Raw genomic sequence first — 19,860 nt, 5'->3', positions numbered from 1 at the left:
ATTCATCTATATTTACACCGGTACAACAGGAAAATTAGCGACGCTAGTGGTGAAAAAAAGAAGCTTTATTCATACGATAAGCGCGGAACTCACTCTGGCAAATGCCACACTTAAGTGTGTGCTCCTTATCTAGTCTCATGGTCAAATACACTGAAAGATTTGGCTCTACTGAGTTGGTCTAGGATAACAATTATTAGTGGAAGAAGGTACGCATCCCCGATGATTCTCTTATTCAGATTTTGAAAATCGATAACCATTCTCCACTTTTTGTTACCTTGTGCGTCGTATTTCTTGGGGACAATCCACAGAGAAGAATCATACGGAGATTTTGACTTGCGTATAATTTCTTGTTTGAGTAAATTATCTACTAATTTCTTGGTTTCTTCGCGATGTTCTTGAGGAAAACGATATTATCCGATTCGAACCGGTTTGTCACTCGTGGTTTTTATTTCACAAGTAAACTTTTTAAAACACCCCAGACGATCGCCAGGGAGGTAAAATATATCATGATTTTCTGGATAAGTTTGAATATTTGCCTTTTTCCAATCGATTGAGATGATCAGTTTGAATTTTATCAAGAATCGCGTCAATCCGTTCCCTTTTGGATAAAGACCTTCTTCCGAGTGAAGTATCAGATGTTTCGGAATTTCCGTCCGAGAGATATGGATGATCGAAATCAAATTCTTCAAGTATTTGAGGTTCGATGTCGATTTCTGCCGGATCAGATGTAGTATTGATGACCATACACATCACCTGGTCATCATCTACTGTGATGACAGCTTCAACCATTAAGAGTCCCTCTTTGAAAGGGATCTTAAAGAGGTAGTCTTGTTTGATTTCAGGATTTACGACAGGTACAGACACAGACATTCGCATACGGGGTGGAATTACGTATGAACGAGATGGTTTTACTCCAAGGCTGAAATATAAAGGTCGGGAACGTCGGCAGGATAGGTTCAGAAATTGGTGGTGGTATGAAATTTCCGCTTGTTGCTTTTTCAGGAAGTTGTTACCCAACATTCCGACACCCTGAAAGAGTAAATTCCCATCACAAACATGAAATCGAATTTTTGAATCCTAAACTTTCAATTCCACAGTACCAATCGTCTCCATGGAATTCCCATTCAAACCTGGGAGTAGCATCATGTCACTACGTCCAACTCTAATTTCGGATTTAAGGGCAGCAGAATTTATCAAACACAACCCCCCCCCCCTCTACTCCCTGTATCGATGAGAAAGCAATGTAATTCTCCGTGAAAGGAATTATAAGAGTCGAATATTTTTGGGCCTATCCCGAAGGACAGAATAAAACCTCCGTCAAGGTCGTCTTCCATCGTGAAAGGGATAGGACGGGTAGGTCGATTTTTGAGGACCAGTGTATTCCAATAGAATGAAATTCCAAAGCGTTCTTTGATGGAAAATTTGTTTCCAAGCATACCCAGGTAACCTCCAGGTGCCCTAGATACAACCTGGAAACAGACATCTACTTTAAAGACCTTGAGAGTCATAGTTCCAATTATTAGCATACTGCTGGTCGCCAAGCCGCCCACCATACCACCGTTTTCGGGGTAAAAGATGGTATCATCTCCGAGACCATCGATACAAAGGAGATTTAGGTCGGAACCTGAATCCAATAAAACTTCGCAACCACCCTGGAAAAGGTCTGCAGATTTCATCTAGACTCTCGGTTTTTTACCGATAACTAGTGTGAGGGTTTCGGGCGTTGAAGGATTCTAAACTCCTTCACCGTCTGAGGCCTCTGCTAGGTACTTGAAGTACGAGGAGTCTCGCGGGGCATACTCGCAGTCGCCTCGGTCTGTCGTGCGCCCGATGAGTTTAAATGCTTGTCATTGTCTTTCTTTGAGGCAGGTTTATTTGCTTCACGGTGAGGACAAAAAGGGCAACCGCAGCATGGATAATCGTCTTTAGAGTAATGTCTGTTATAGTCTCGGTCGTACCCGCGGTCTTTATGAGAGTGACGCAAAAAGTCGTTAGATTTGCGTTTTCGAGCTGGTCGTGAACATTCGCGAGTTTTTTCGTTTTTAATCGATTTGTAAAGATCTTGAACCGTTTTGGGATCGTGTAGACGTGCTAGAAATTTTAGAAAGTCAGGCAAAACGGAATAAAGAAGGTTGAATGCAACTTTTCCTTGTTGCGACATGATAGCATCTCGATTCTCCTCTGGTAACACAGCTTCCAGGCCTCTGATCATCTTGCGTAACCTGAAATAGAAATCTTCGATGGTTTCCCCCTCCTCCGGGGTACCTGGAGCTATACGTTTATGCCAAATAAGAACCGGATCACCATCACGAAATCTCTGTCCTAGTGTCTCACGAAGTTTTTGAACACTGTTGATCGGGATATTCTCAATGACGCTTTCAGCACGACCAGAGACTCCCTTTACAACTTTCGTAACGAACATATCATGGTGATGTGGTAGGATGCAGGGCAACCAACTCCGTGCAACCGCGTCAAATTCTTTAGAATCTTGTTCGCAATTTGAGCTTTCACCGTTAAATTTAGGTAGCTCCTGATAGAGCTCCTTGACCATATCGAACTGAGTAGGAGAAGTGTTTGCATCATGCAAAGAGGCATCTAGCCGGATGACGGGTCTGTCCTCGTTATTGACCATTTCTGCTCCTAAGCCGCGAGCCGGGGGAGGCGCTAAATTTCTTAGCCTCCTACGCTTACACTCTCGAGTAATACTAGTGAGCACACCCTCAGGTGACACTTAGCAACGATATTATAAGTTTTTGAACTCAGGGTAAAATTGCTGACTTAGTCAGAAAGAGAAAGAAAGAGTTAGTTTTTACAGCTCAAAGCTGCAACAGTAAAGTCAATGTACGACTTTTTTTCTGACATTGTAATTTGATCACAAAGTCGTGGGCGGTGAACTCAGGCGTTCCGCAACTCGAATTCGAGGGGCAAAATATGCTGAGACCACCATACGTGGAGTTGCTACCTGTTAAGGTGTGGCAAGTCCACAAAGACAGGGCATGGCACTTTCAAAAATGCCATAAAACTCAAAATTTTACAATGTCAATATTTAAAAAAAAAGAAAAATTACCACAGAAATCTACCTTTAATCTCAAAAATGGTAGAAATATGATATTTGTGTCTCAAAAAGAAAGATTTTTAATTTCGAAAATCCCACTGCTGCTACCAGTGTTCTTTGTGTTATACCCGCCGCTAAAATTTAAATTAATTATCCGGGATTTCTCCCTTTCGTAGTGATAAAAAAATTAAAATGAGCAATTTGGAGGATGCGGACAACAATAAAGAATACGAAGAAAAAATTATCTTCCTATAATTTATTATTTATATGTGGATCTTTTCGAAAATTAACAACCTAACCGTCTCCGAAGAGACTGGCGCTCTTGTATTGAGCCAAAAGTATTTTATGAAAGAATAGGAAATGATTCTTTCACTTACCTTACGATGTATCTTTCTTTTAGTACGGCAGGTATTATCCCTTCAGAGCTCCACAGCTGTCTTGGCCCTCCTCTAAAATTTGGATTGAGGGGGTGCGGCTGGGTTACAAGATAAAATCTTGTGTACTACTCTGGAATGAAAATCACACGGTTGGAGTGGTGAACTTTATCATTTATTACATGTTTTAATTACAATGTTTATATTTAAACGCCACTTATTTATTCTAGTTTTTCCCAATATTAATATGGTATGTATTTTAAGATTATTTATCGTAACAGATATTTTAAAGAGATTTTTAATACGTCCTTTTCACGCCCAAAGGGGTTTTATGCGCAGAAACTCAGCCCAAGATGAGATCACAAATTCACGTAATTTAGTTAACTGTTCACTCGCTCCGGATAGATCTTGGAGATCCATTAATGGTGATTAAAGAACTATACTCTACACGATAGTTGATTATCAGCATGTAAGTTATTAATTAGAACCGTAATTGATAAATTAATATCCTACACGAAATTCATCAGCCGGATACCTATATCAGTAACAGTTACTTATTGCCACGTCGGAAGATTTGTGCAATAAGATTACGGGCTATCAACGCCGTTTACGCGAACCAAGAAGTCAAACTAAACGGTAACTAGTAAGATTTAAACTGAGGGCCATAGCCATGGTGCTCAGGCTTTTTATAAACTTCGTTTTAACAATTGATGGGGAATTTGTAATTATCGCCATTGGTGGAAGGTATTGGTGGTTTACTATTTATTTGTTAAACTCATTGCACATATCCCACTATTCTTTGACGCATAAAAAGGTAGAAAAGCTGACACTGCATTTTCACGTGCTTTCGGAAAGAAGAGCTCAGTAATAATTATTAAATAAAAAAAAATCGATGTTAAATTTTTCATTATGTTACAATATATAGCAATATTTATGGTATATTTCCTATATCGCGTGCAAAATGCCAAAAGAGCATATCTCAAGCCATACGTCATTTTGGCTTTAAGAAAATTATGTCTTAAAGCCAAAAGGGCGTATAAAAAAAAATTAATGTTTCACTCTCAAATATAAAAAATGTCACTCACAATAAATTTAAATTATTTAATCTTGAAAAATTTTGAGCTATTCGCTCAGCATCTTTTTTAGATATCACCGTCAGTGCCCTCTACAACAATTGAAAACCTGTGATTGCGTATAGAGTATCGTTGCTTTTCAAATTAAACCAAATAAACTTATTAGCTATTATTTAATTTTATCAACTAATGAAAGTAAATATTTTATTACTTATATTAATTGTGTTCATCACCAGATAATTATTAATTTCCCGCTAAGGAAATCGATGATTTCCAAAAATTTCGGGAAGTTATTGTTTTCACCCCATTTTGCGAAAATCGAAATTCCAACCGATGTCGACGTTTTGAGGTTCTAGGAAGCTATTCTGACTAAATACAAGATGATGTCCGAGTGTATGTATGTACGTACGTACGTAGGTATGTAAATATTCTGTAACTTCTGAATGGATGAACCGATTTCTATCGCCAAGGTGTCATTCGACGCGACTTGTTAAATACTATAAGCACTGAAAATTTGAGCTTAATCGATAGGGTGCGTTCGGAGATATTTCCAAAATAAACTTTTTTCAAAAATGTTTTTTTTTAATAACTTTTAATTCACCCGATGGACTGATTCGGTAACAATCGGTACACCGGAATCACCACTCGACCATACTTAGATCTAAGAATTTTCTTTTGCAAATTATTAAATTAAAATCAATCTGGGTAATTTAAAGCACACCCAAAATAATGATATAATATCATATAAGAATAAATACATGTGTGTGTGTGAGGGCATATTTACACTATATTGTTCTATACACATGTGATCATCTAGCTCATTTTGGGTTTGCTATGAATTCCTATCGAAAAAGAATGTGAAAACGAATGGTCAAGTTAAAGAGTAAAAGAGAAAAGAGAATAAGAGTAACTAAATAAAGAAACTATGTGCTTCTCTATGCACAGCTGCACCGCCACGGCCGGTCCCTTGCAATGAGCTCAATGTTTTCCAGATGCCCGCCGCGAGTCCCTTAGATCGTCGTAAATGTCATGGTAAATGTCACATAAATTCATCAAGATATTTTCTTGATCTAGTTTGACTCAAATTTTGACGACTATGACCAACAAGCTCCACTGTATCACGCGGAACCTTTCTGTGCCTTTTTCTATCACTAAAAATTTTTCCTCTTAATTTTTGTTTCCAAAAATTATATTTTTCTATAGTACATAATTTATTGACCATAAAGGTCATCATATATTTGATATGAAGACCTCGTCCCACGGTCCCCTGCGAAACCTTTTTTTGCCATAAAAATTTTTCCCTCTTAATTTTTATCTCTTAAAAAATTATTTTTGAGGGCATCTAAAATATTGGTAATACATGTCACACATTTATCTCTATCTGCATCCGGTCGCTATCAAATCCCGTGACCCTTTGAACCTTATATTTCACTCTCAGTTGTCCAAAATATCTCAAAACTCCTCAATTTTATTTTTCCTCCTTTTCTTAACCCATTTTTGTCTAAAAATGTGACATCACTTAGCCCCACTTTTCTATTAAACCCTTGCTATATAAACCCATGAAAAATAATCAAAGTCAGTCATTACCGCCATAACCAAAACCTCTGTTAGATCTATCCGCAAGTAGCACTCACTTACTCGATTTAACATTTGTTCTCGTGACGCTCCACGCCTAGGCAACCGGGGGTCCTAGATCGATAATCGAGATTCGATTCTTTTATTTTAAAACTAAAAACCTACGAGGTAATTTCCAAAATTTATATTTCGAAAACTAAATCAGAATTCGTCAACCCCGTGACTAGAATTTTATTCTTAAACTCTTTACTCATGACGGTCCTACGCCTAGGCATTTAGACTCCTAGGTTAGATACCTGGAATAAAAGTTATTTGAGCTCACGACGAAGTGATCTATTAAATACAACTAAACCCCTTTACGTGATCTTAATCGCCTAAGCAATCGGAGTCCTTGTTCGGGAATGGTCGATTCCTTTAATAAATTTTAATATCTTTATAAAATCACTCGAAAGCAAGGCCGGCCTATTGGTCCAGCATGCAGTGCGTTCGATTGAAAAAATTCAACCTGTGAATCATAAATAAAGACAATTAAATAATTGTCATAAAAACATTGTAAGACTTCTGTGGACGCACATTCAAACTGGTGAATTTGGAGTGAGTCTGTGTGCGGGTATATCAACCCTCCAGGGTAAGTCCATCATTATAATATTTTTGTAAAATTTAACCTGACAATATGCTACACATGTTTTTTTATACACGTTTGTCTCTTTATTTGCTGGCCTTTTTCTCCGGCATTCAAGTGTTGGTAATTTAAGTCATAGTAATCTTAAAGTAAAACAGAGAAAGAACACGGTTTTCTTGAGGGCCCATATTCATCTCGCTCAGAAAATTACTGACCTACCCTAAAGCCATACAGGTCATTAAATGGGACGGTCTATAGTACATCCGCTCGGTACGAACAGACAAATAAGTGTAGAGCAACACGAAATCATAACATTCTTATATTAGCCACGTGATTGTAAATCCTTGGTTGGATGACAGAATAAAAATTATTTCACATCATAATTTAAAAATTGATAATCAGTGCCCGATCCCTCATACGTTCTCACACTCACCACGTGACGTTCAATGGAACTCCTTGGTTGAGTTATAAAACAGGGAAAATCAGCATTCCGATATTAAATAATAAATTTTAAATTACCCTTTCGCGCATCGCCTTCACTCACTTCGATTGTGACAATTCCAAAACGATCGACTTCAAAATCTAATTTAATTAGGTCTAAAACTTTACAAGCTGCGTCAACTGCTACCTCAACCATCAAAATCGGTTCATTCGTTCAAAAAAAACCGTTAATAAAAGAATTTAAAAAATAATTTTTTTTAGTTTTATTGAAATTTCTTAACAACGACTTGACAGATCAATTTTAAAATTTGATCAGCTCTAGAACTCGATAAAACGCGTCGATTGCCTCCTTAACCGTCGCAATCGGTGAATTCGTTCGAGAGATATTGTTGGAGAAAAAATGGTAAAAAACATTACTTTTTGAAAACAAAAGTATACAAAAGTATTTTCGAGCTCGAAAAAGTATTCTCAACAATGTTTTCGAGCTCAAGGAGCTCGAAAACATCGGGAAGTTTTGGGGCTGGCCCACAGGGTCAATTGACAGACCGATTTTTATTTACAATCTTCAGCTTTAGATAATAAATAGTTACAGGTAAATGAAAACAACTGAAAAGTGATAGCTGAACATTGATTAATAATCATAAAGGTTTGTGAATTTTAACTTAACTGTTATTAAAAAAATACTGGCAATTAAATTGACTGGTGTAAATTAATAAATCGATAGTGATAAGTGATTTGTGTCAAATAGTAAGAAAATTACAGACTATTTACCAATTCATTTGAGAATCTCAACTCAATGATGGATGATTCTCATTATCAGAATGAAAAAAATATTCGTGAACAATGCAAATGATGATGATGATTTTCAAGCAAGTCCGGACATGTTTGACAGCAGTTACGAGAAGTTGGATCGTTAAGCATCCAAGTTGAGTTTGACCGAATTTGGTGAGCAAATAGAAGAAGCTACACCGCTTCCTTCTACTTCTGGGTTGCAGAGACATCGATTTCGTGATGTCATTCAAGAAACTGATGAAGGAGACTACGGAACCAAGGAAGTTACTTTACTTGCTGTTACTGAACAGCATGATGATATCAGCGAGATAGAGGAAACCAACTTTAAAACGTCTGGTGTCGAACAGTCAGAAAATCATCATTCACCTCCTGAAGATGACAATATCGAGCCCCAACATCGAGTCCGCAGGAAGAGAGCAAAGCCTCATGAATGAGTCAAAAATAGAAGAAAATTTTACCGAAATCGTGGACTTGCGTATGAAACAGTGAAAGTAAAATTACAGCTGGTTAAAAAATTGCGATCTTCATGTCAGTGTCGAATGAATTATGAATTTATAGTGAGTGAAAATGACAGACAAGTGATTTTTGATGACTACAGGAAATTAGGGGACAGAAATCGGCAGCGTGAATTAATTGGGATATTAATTATTGTTGAAAATGAAGTAAATAATAATAGTCTCCGCAAGTTAGTAAATTTTCTTTGATTAAAAAAATAGATTGCAAATGATTTTTTATTATATTATTTAAAATGTATATTAATTGTAAGTATTAATGTTTAATTGTCACTTTTATTTTGAGAAACAAAACAACATTCAGATTAAAGGTGAACAATGTCTACGTTACTGTGTATAAAATGTTCTTCTTAAAAACTCTGAATATTTCAGAGAAGAAAGTTATCACGTAAACCGTTTTTATTTTCACGACGGAGTCGTATGTGGTCACCCAAGAGTATTGAAAATTATAAATATAACTAAAAATAATAAATAATTATAAAATTAAAGGGGTGCCTGAACCAGCTCCTCAGGCTGGGTTGGTGCACGAGGGCGCCAGCCCGTTTTTACAAAACGGACAAAAACAATAACAAATCAGGGGAGAGATCACGGGACGAAATCTTGAGCGAGAATGTATGCACTAAGCGGAATGACAACCAAATAAATATATAATGAACAAAAATAATAATAAGAAATAATTACTACTAAATATATTCTGGAAACAAATAACTAAATATTGGCTACCACTGGGTTCCTTTGACGAAATTATTTAATTCAAAATATATTTAAATGAACTCAACAGATTATGACAATACCTAAATATTGTTTAATATAATTAATTCTTTATAATGAATTTGTACTTAATAATAATATGCTCAATCTAGCCAAATAATAATGATAAAATTTAATTCAATTTATATTATTAAATCATCCACTGGGGAATTTAAATACAAGTTATAAATTTTCAAACTCAACATAACAAATATAAATTGTAAACGAATAAAATAATGATAATCTTTTTCTTTATTTTATATTATTTACTCTGGGGAGAGAAAGACGCGCGTACTCAATACATATTTGGCAACACTGGGTTGCATACCATTAAATTATAAAATAAATTTTACCCAGAGAAATAATATTAAATACTCAACTATACTTTTAAAATAATATATGAAATACTAGTGTAAGACAAGAAGCTACACTTGCTATCCTTGACTAATCCTTTAAGGAATTCGCTCGGCGCGTCTACGTACATGGAACGTACGCCGAACAAATTCAACTTATTATAACAATATAACTCAGTGTCAATTATTTATCAAACAAATACTGCGATCAACTTGTCACGTAGCGATTCAAACGTGAATCGCTGCGCACGCTTTTTCATCTCACCGTGAATTTAACAACACCTGCTAGCTCAAATTAAGCGCATTTATTTATTATAATTTATTATTATTTAAACATTTATATTATTTCGATGGATTATTTTACTATGATTTAATTATGAATTTATTGATATTATTATTTATTATGTTTATATATATGTTTTAATAATTATTTTGAATTTATGTACTTAATCGATATTTTCATTTCAGTCAGTAGCACACGTGTGTGTAGAGCATACATAAAAATATCGACCGAAGGGAGAGTAAGTCGATATAGTGGGGATAAAAATCAATATTTTTCGCCAGCCACGTGGTGCACTGAAATAATTATTATTTTATTGTTTAAAGGTTTAATAATTATTATGTTTATGTTTATAAATAGAAAATATTATTTAATTTATTATTATGATGTAACTCAGATCGTGTGACAAGTTTATATATTTTATTTAAATTAATAATTTCGGGTCCAAGGTCATTAGAGGGAATAACACGTGAGTGTACTCATCCCTCGGAAAACCGACGCGAAAATATAGTCAGAGAGGACCGGGATTTTATAAAGATAGGATGTATTGTTGTCCGTGATTATTTTCAAGTAAATTGTTCTGGCCCAGTTGCCTCAATAAAATAATTACATAGTTAAAGTTTATTTAATTTGGATAACTGATATTCTGTTATATAAAGTAAAAATATACTCCAGAAGTTAATTGTTATCAACGCCGGTAAGTCAGTTGTATCTTCATTTGTTGCATCGGCTATTGCTGGTCCTTCAGTGAGTTGATCGCGGTATTTGTTTGATAAATAATTGACACTGAGTTATATTGTTATAATAAGTTGAATTTGTTCGACGTACGTTCCATGAACGTAGACGCGCCGAGCGAATTCCTTAAAGGATTAGACAAGGATAGCAAGTGCGGCTCCTTGTCTTACACTAGTATTTCATATATTATTCTAAAAGTATAGTTGAGTATTTAATATTATTTCTCTGGGTAAAATTTATTTTATAATTCAATGGTATGCAACCCAGTGTTGTTAAATATGTATTGAGTACCCGCGTCTTTCTCTCCCCAGAGTAAATAATATAACTTAAAGAAGAAGATTATTATTATTTTATTCGTTTACAATTTTGTTCAAAATTTATTATAAAGAATTAATTATATTAAACACTATGTGGGTATTGTAATCATTTGTTGAGTTTATTTAAATATATTTTGAATTAAATAATTTCGTCAAAGGAACCCAGTGGTAGCCAATATTTAGTTATTTGTTTCCAGGATATATTTGGCAGTAATTATTCCTTATTATTATTTTTATTCATTATATATTTGTTTGGTTGTCATTCCGCTTGGTGCATACATTCTCGCTCGAGATTTTGTCCCGTGATCTCTCCCCTGATTTGTTATTGTTCTTGTCCGTTTTGTAAAAACGGGCTGGCGCCCTCGTGCACTAACCCAGCCTGAGAAGCTGGTCCAGGCACACCAACATTTTGTTTATAATTATTTATTGTTTTTAGTTATATTTATTATTTTTGAGGCTGGTCGTGAAATTCCACTCGTCGCTCTGTTTGTTAGCGGCCGTGTTTCGGATTTTATTTCTTGTTCATTTGTATTCTTTGTTAGTCTATCGGCAACATATAATATTGATATTATTATTATTATTATATAGTATACAATAATAAATACAAGTAACCTGTAGTCACTGCATAACTATCCAAGTATCACTACAAATTTATTATTTATTACCTAAATAATTAAAATTACGCCCAAAGTAATAAGAATCTTTTTTGTAGAGAATTTAATTTTCTATGAATTTGGTCTCTCAGACTTTTCTCATATTTCCCATAGTTCAACCGTAATTTCAAACTTCACACAAAATTAAATTCCCACCCCCTAATTCCCTATTATTTTTCTAATCAACACAAAATTGAATTCCCAAATTATTTCCAATACTCTAATAGTTAACAATATTTACCGTTTGTTTATGCGAAAGACTGGATTTCACCGTAGGTTTGTCATTGTTAGCCGCTATACAGAAATAAGTTGTAAATAATTCGTAAAAATAACAATAATTGATTTAAAAAAAAATTAATGCGGCTAACCCAGTGAACACATTAACGTAAATTTGGCGTCAGAGTGACGTTACGCTATCTCATCATTTACGTAAAATATGAGTCAGGTGTGACTTATTATTTCACACTTTTTTACGTAAGATTATGGTGTAAGACTAATGGCGTATACATGACGTAAATGTGATGTCTGTGTGACATTCCATGATGTCAGTGTATCATATGGATGATGTCAAAATTATCAATCCGGAAAAAATATTTTTGAAAAAAAAAATTAAATACTGAATTTTCGATTTGATTATTACCGCGCGAACGCATAACCAATTCAGAAACAAGAATTGATAGCAGTAGATTATGAAAAAAACCTGGGCGTCTGCTGGGTTCAAACACGGCTCCTCTTGGCTGGTAGTCCTGAACGTTGATCACTGGTCCACATCACGAGAGTTCGTCTTGTGTTTAATTAATGTATTTAGAGTCAAATGCCGGTAAAGACAGAGTTCATAAGTTATCGTAATAGATTTTTACAAAATTTAAAAAAACTCCATGAACTTATATAAAATTTAATAAAAACACTATTCGTCGGCCTCGATGATAATTATAAAAAATTATATAAAAATTTATTAAATTTCTTCAAATTTATTAATTTTCTGTTGTGATGTGAAATTTAAAAAATCTTACATAAAATTTTGTAAAACATCAAATAACTTCACAAAATTTTATGAAATTGAATTGATTGAAAAATTGCAATACTACACTTTACAATCTTAATATTAAAAAAATTCAAACTGTCGTCACATTTTCTTTTTCATCCTCAATGATATTTTCAGTATATCATCTAAAAAAATAAAATTACTTTTTTTATGCTCACGCTAATGTTTTAATCTAAAACGTCTGAAATTTATTATCGAGTCCATCGATTACTTTGGCCGCGAACATGTTCGATATTTAGTTGTTATTTTTATTCATTTACACATTTTTGAAAATTCGTTTTATGATTGTTTTGTTTTAATAAATAAATGATAAAAACACTATGACTCAGAAATTACATCAGCTTTGCATAAAATACTGACTTGCCACTGATGTAAAGATATGATTTAAGAGTGACATCTATATTCCGTATAACCGTGACTTGGTTACGGACATAAATGTATGATTTTAAAATTACGTCATTATAATATACAATAATGACTTTATTACTACGTAACAATGTGATGTAGATTTTATGTCAAGCGTACGTAATACATAAGTCATAACTGTGACGTCATACAAGAGTCATGCTTACATCAATATGATGTCAAGCTTTTACATCATATTAAAGTCATGTATAACATCACATTGATATCAAATTTACCTAAGATGCTGTGACATTTCATTGACCTACGTATGACGTCAAAACAAGGTCATGTGTTCACTGGGAAGTATTCATATATTTACATGAATAATTAATGGATCGTAATGACGAAGAACTTATTCTAGGTGATGATGCTTTAATACCTGAATCATTGTGAATTTCGGAAGAATTTGCTCGAAGACTTAGCAAAGTTTTCCCGTCTTTTAAAATCGGCGATGGTTAATCCAATAGGACAACGATCGAGGTATTTTCAATTACTTTCTGCTCCTTAAAATCTTTATTCTAAAAAAAAATTACCAGGTCAATAAATTCCCACAGGTAAAAGAGATTTCCTGCACCAAGAAATTTTTTCTAGTTCTGAGAAATTTTTAAAAACTTTCGTACTGAAAAATTTATCTCATGCCAAAAAATTCTTCTTGTGACGTTTCTCTCCTACCCCTATCTCCTCTGTCGACGCGACCGATGATCTGACAATGAATGGTCGATAATTGATCTGCAGACAATTGATACAAATGGCTATTATGGTGTGTAAGACTACCATTAACACTTTCAAATATTTTAATTCCGAAAATTTTCTAACAAGGAATAGTCTGATTTGGTTACGTATCACCGTCTGATTTTCTTTAAAATGGTACAGTATTATTGCAAGTGCATGGATTCATATATTTTATATATCCACGCACACAAAACCCCTGAAAAAAGGTATCATACTATTTCAAGCGTATAGGTTTATATATTTAAATTTATATATTTAAGAAATTTTGTCGATTGTTGATTTACATGTATGAGGTATGTTTGGATGAATTATCTGAAGGATTATTGTTTTTTTAATTTCCCGCTAAGAAAATTATTAATTTTCAAAAGTTCGGGAAGTTATTGGTTTCACCCCGATTTCTGAAAATTGAGTTTTCATCAGATGTCGACGTTTTGAGGTCCTTGAAAGCTATTCTGACTATTTTCAGAAGGATATCCGAGTGTCTGTATGTGTGTATGCGTGTGTGTGTATGGATGTAAACTTTTAATAACTTTTTAATGAACTGACCGATTAACATATTTGAGGTGGCAATCAAGAGAGTTTGTTGGCCGTCAACTTTTCTGAAAATCGATCGATCAAATAGACTCTAAGATATGGAAGAAAAACAAAAAAAAAAATTTTTTTTTCAGTTTTTCCAAATTTTTCAAAAATGGCTCGATCGATCAATTCCAAAATTCAATCAGCTCTAGAACTTAATAAGACGCATCGATTGCCACCTTAACCATCTCAATCGGTTGATTCGTTCGAGAGATATCGTGAGAGAAAGAAATGTTAAAAACGGTTTTTTTCGAAAATAATGGTATGCAAAAGTATTTTCGAGCTCGAAGAGCTCGAAAATGTATTTACTGCGATGTTTTTAACCTCAAGAAGCTTAAAAACAGCAGGGAGTTTTGGGGCTGGCCCGCAGGGTCAACCGATAGACCAATTTTTAATGATCATTTCGAGCTCTAACAAGTTACGTTTTATGCTGAAGTTTGAAAATTTAAGAATCGAAAATCATTAATGAAGAAGCGGTTTTTAGAAGTTAATTCCTGATTATATTTAATAAAATAAGTGTATGGAGGTTGAAATCAATGTCAGGGACCAAAGTTAAGATTTAAATAAGTTTTGACTCATGTAAGAAACAATAAAAGATGAAATATCCGAGAACAATATTAGAAACTTCGTTTTTTAATTTTTTTGTTAAAAATATGATTTAAACTAAAAAAAAAATCAAGTTAGATGACATTATCTGATGATCGATAGAAACCATAAAGAGGACGAGTTGGTACGATTTCAGACACATCTTAGCACATTATATTATGGTTTATCCGGAAAAAGTAACATACAATGTTATTTTTTCAACTTTTCACTACCGATATTTTTTGAACTAAGTAACCGATTTTAATGTTTGAGGTGGAAATCGGCGCGTTTTATTGAATTCTAGAGCTCATCAGATTTTTAATTAATTGGTTGAGTTATTTCAAAGATATTCGAAAATAACTGTTTTTTTACCATTTCTTTCTCCCGCGATATCTCTCGAACAAATTAACCGATTGAGATGGCTAAGGCGGCAATCGACGCGTTTTATCAAATTCTAGAGCTGATTGTATTTGAAGTCGATCGTTCAAGTCGTTTCTAAGAAATCACGAAAAAACTAAAAAAAAATTTAATTTTTTTCGTAATTCACAAATATTTTCGAGTCTACTTGACCAAATGATCTGAAATTCACAGGAAAGTTGATGGCTAACAAGCTCTTTCGATTGCCGCCTCAACGTTTCATAGTTAAAAAGTTACAAAGAATTTACATATACAAACACACACACACACACACACACACACACTCGGACATCATTCTGAAAATATTCGGAATGGCTTCTAGGACCTCAAAACGTTGACATCTGATGAAAACTTGATTTTCAAAAATCAGTGGACGGTGGAGATAAAGGTCCTTCATGATATAATGTAATTTAAATAGTTAATATACTAAAAATTACATTTATCATTAAAAAATTGTTAATATTAGTGAAATAATAATAATAATATTAATAACAATAACAATAATAATAATAAAAATAATTAATTTTTTTTTTGGTGGAAACAATAACTTCCCGATGTCCTATTGTCAGTCCTAATTTATTGACTCGATGGAGCAGCAGAATTTTATAATAATTTACCGTGAATCACGGTAAATCTCCATATTTCGATTATAAAACATCACCGTGATTCACCGTGAATAGACGTGAATCATCGTGACTTTACCCCGAATCACCACGAAAGCTCACCATGATATCACGCACACATTCATCGTGAATTGCGGTGAATCACCGTAATTTCACTCTATTAGCGTGATTTACCGTGATTCACCGTAATTCACTCTATCTCATGGTGAATCAGGACCGCCAGGATTAAAAATAAATTTAAATATTAAACTTATATAATGCATATATTTATATAAACGAGTAGTATACAATTAAGAGTTAGTAAATAGATGAAACACTAGTGTATTCCATATTTTATTGTAAAATGAGAAATCGTTTTTGCTTGTTTAATCTATAAAATAAATTACATCAAAGTAGAAATTTTTCCAGTTTACAATAAAGTATGTTGAATAATTTGTTCTTGTTTATTTACTTACTTTTAATTTCACTACTATTTATGGTACCCACAAGTTATCAAAAATATAACAATTTGCTAACATTAAATAAACATAATAGTATATTACACATGTAATTGTTGGCCGAGGCAAAGCCAAGGTCAACAAACATGTGATCTGAGGCTTTTTTATTTACTTCCCAAGGTGTGTAATATACTATTAATTTATTGATATGAAGATAACATTCAGAGTCTTGGTTGTCAACATGAAAAGTTGTCAATTTATTACTTTTCTGGTACCAAAGAACTAATTGTTATTTGTTAACAAAACGTTACAAAGTGTTTATTATAAAGTTACCAAAATACTGACGAAAAGTTGACAAATCGTTACTATAATGTTATCTTTTTGAAATATAAAAAAGTTAACTTTTTACTGGATATTAGTGGTGATAGTTGTTGAAAAAAATCTGCCTTTTTACATTGCAATACAAATGGTAACATCTTTTTTGTCAACTTTTTTGATACACAAAAGTTAACATTTGACCATTTGGGTATATATTATACTATGATTTATCTGGAAAAAATGACATGAAATGTTATTTTTTAAACATTTCGTCGTCGATATCTTCGGTAATAGAGAATTGATTCTGATGTTCAAAGTGGTGATCGGCGCATTTTATTGAATTCTAGAGTTGATTAAATTTTGGAAACGTTTGATTCAGTTATTCTAGAGATATTCGTAAAAATCCGTTGTTTAGCATTTGTCCTCCGATGATATCTATTAAACTAAGTAACCGAATACGATGTTCGAGGTGGGAATCGACGCGATTTATCAGATTCTAGAGCTGATTGAATTTTAAAAACGTTTGATTTAGTCGTTTTAAAGACATTCGTGAAAAACTGATTTTTAACATTTCTTTCTCCGACGATATCTCTCGAACGAATAAGCCGATTTCGATGTTCGAGGTGCCGATCGGCGCGTCTTATTGGGTTCTAAAGCTGATTAGATTTTGGAGTTGATCGATCGAGCTGCTTCTGTGAAATTAATAAAATACTAAAAAAAATTATTTTTTTCTGTAATTCGCAATTATCTTCGGGTCTACTAGATAAAATGATCTAAAATTTTCAGAAAAGTTAACAGCCAACAACCTCTTTCGATCGCCGCAAGAACAATTTGAATCGGTTAATTAGTTCAAAAGTTATAGAGGGTTTACACACACACACACACACTCACATACATGCATACAGCCACTCGGACATCATTCTAAAAATAGTCAGAAGAGCTTCCTAGGACCTCAAAACGTCGACATCTGATGAAAACTCGACTTTCGAAAATCGGGGTAAAAACAATAACTCCGAAATTTTTGAAAATGATCGATTTTCTTAGCGGGAAGTTAAAAAAATCCAGCTAGGTCCATGGGCTTGAACCCGAATACTTCTGATTCAAAGTCTGGTCTATTAACCACTCTGCCAAATTACAAACCTGAAATGTAAGGTTGATTATATCTATTTGGATAAAATTGAACCTACGAAAATTAAAGACATCAAATAAATAATTGATTTGGTTATTTGTATTATATTCAGTTATGTTATTAATTATAGAGTAGTGGGACCAGTAACGGTATACCCACCAGTAACGGGGCAAGAACTACTATATCTATATATATATATATATATATATATATATATATATATATATATACATATTGTAACACGGATAAAATTCGACGTCGACCCGTGGTTTAAAAATTATTTGAACGAATGACTGGTTATCCGTTGAGCAATAGATTGGGTGACATCTATGCCGGCAATCGGAACTTTGATGAAAGAATCGAGATAGCCGGTTCAGCCGTTGAACGGAGCGGCCGCGTTTCGGCTATTGAAAATTTCGATTTGTGAATAAGGGAAAAACAGATCAAACCAGTTAAGTCTCGGAGTTAACAGTTTGAGCAACGAACAAGTAATCGCGACAAATAAAGTCCGAGTAAACGATAAACCGCCTTTTGTGATCAAGCCAAAGCAACGGCACAAACTAGATAAAATGTCAGAGCGTATTTAAATACTAATTAATTTAATAATTAATTACACGCAATAGTGAGGTGATGGTGAAATTAACGCGTTACCGAATATAAAATATTATTTTATTTTATTTTATTTTATTTTATTTCATTCGAGTATTTCTGAGAATTGCGGATTATCTCTTTCTCATTCATTGCGGCAGCCGAGTCTTGCCATGAAAAATACTCAGATGTCCTCAGTCGAGTATTTCGTTAAGAACTACGTCGTCTGTGTGTTTGGGAAGTAAAATAAGTTTGTTTTATTTCGACAACTGACTGTTCATTTTTTTTTTTTTTTGAGCAATGAACTGACTTTGTTTTTCGATTAACTACGTTTTTTTTTTAATTTTGTTGATATCGAATCAAGCCGACCACGGCATTTATATTTGGTTTGTAACCGATCATTTTTAATTGTGTTACCGATCAATTAGTTCTTCTGTTAATATACGGATATTTTTTTTGTTTAATTCTAATCAATCATTTATTGTAATCGTAAGTGCCTGACCATTCTCCGATCCGCTACTCTGAGTCGTATGAGATAAAAAATTGTTTATTGGTGGTGATTAAATTACCTGGCGCCCAACTTTAACTAATTTGAACAAGGACGCCAACTGGTAAGTGTATTCGGACCTCACTCCGGTAGATCCCCGGTAGTGGAATTTCCGTTACAATATATACAGCGTTGGTAAAGCATTGTATATAGTTATAGATATACATATATATATATATATATATATATATATATATATATATATATATATATATATATATAGTGCATTTACAGTACTTAAGCAAATTCCTCAAGTACTGACATCATCGCTCGGGTGAAAAAATTCCGAATTATCATAATTAGTTTATTTTTTATTTATTTCCCGTGTAAAAAAGGTCGGGAATTCCGGCGGTGAGTCAGCAGAATTCCTAAGGAATTCATATTTGTGTCAAAATAGGACTTCCGGATGGATTCTGGATAAAAACAAGACATGCGATTTTATCGTAAAGAATGGTAAGAATTTCAGTCAAAAAAAATAATATCAGCTGATCGTACATGATTGCAGAAAGATGCAGTGAAGAAAAATAATGTAAGATTTCCCAGATAAAAAGAATGGTTTTATCACGTAACGGGTTCCTAGTAAGATCTTAGTGACATCTGGCGAAAAGATACATGATTAGCAAAAAATTATTATTGAGAGTAGCCGATAGGAAATTTTCGATCCAGTGTCTTGCTGCTAATAATTCATCGGAATCCGATCGATCTTTAAATGAATTGACAGGTATTTAATTTATACCGATGTTCTAAAATTTCTTCTTGAATACCGGATAAATTCTGGAGGAATTCTTATAAAGCTCCGGTGAAATTATTGGCAGTAGACGGAATCAAACATTCAATTTTTCTACTTTAAGAATATTTATGTAATTTTCGTTAGAAGTCGGCTGGAATTTCGCCGAAGCTTTATAAGAATTCTCCCAGAATTTATT

This window comes from Microplitis demolitor, chromosome 4 (genome assembly GCF_026212275.2).
Source record: "Microplitis demolitor isolate Queensland-Clemson2020A chromosome 4, iyMicDemo2.1a, whole genome shotgun sequence".
In the NCBI taxonomy this organism is placed as follows: domain Eukaryota; kingdom Metazoa; phylum Arthropoda; class Insecta; order Hymenoptera; family Braconidae; genus Microplitis; species Microplitis demolitor.
Note: the sequence above shows the minus strand (reverse complement) of the source record.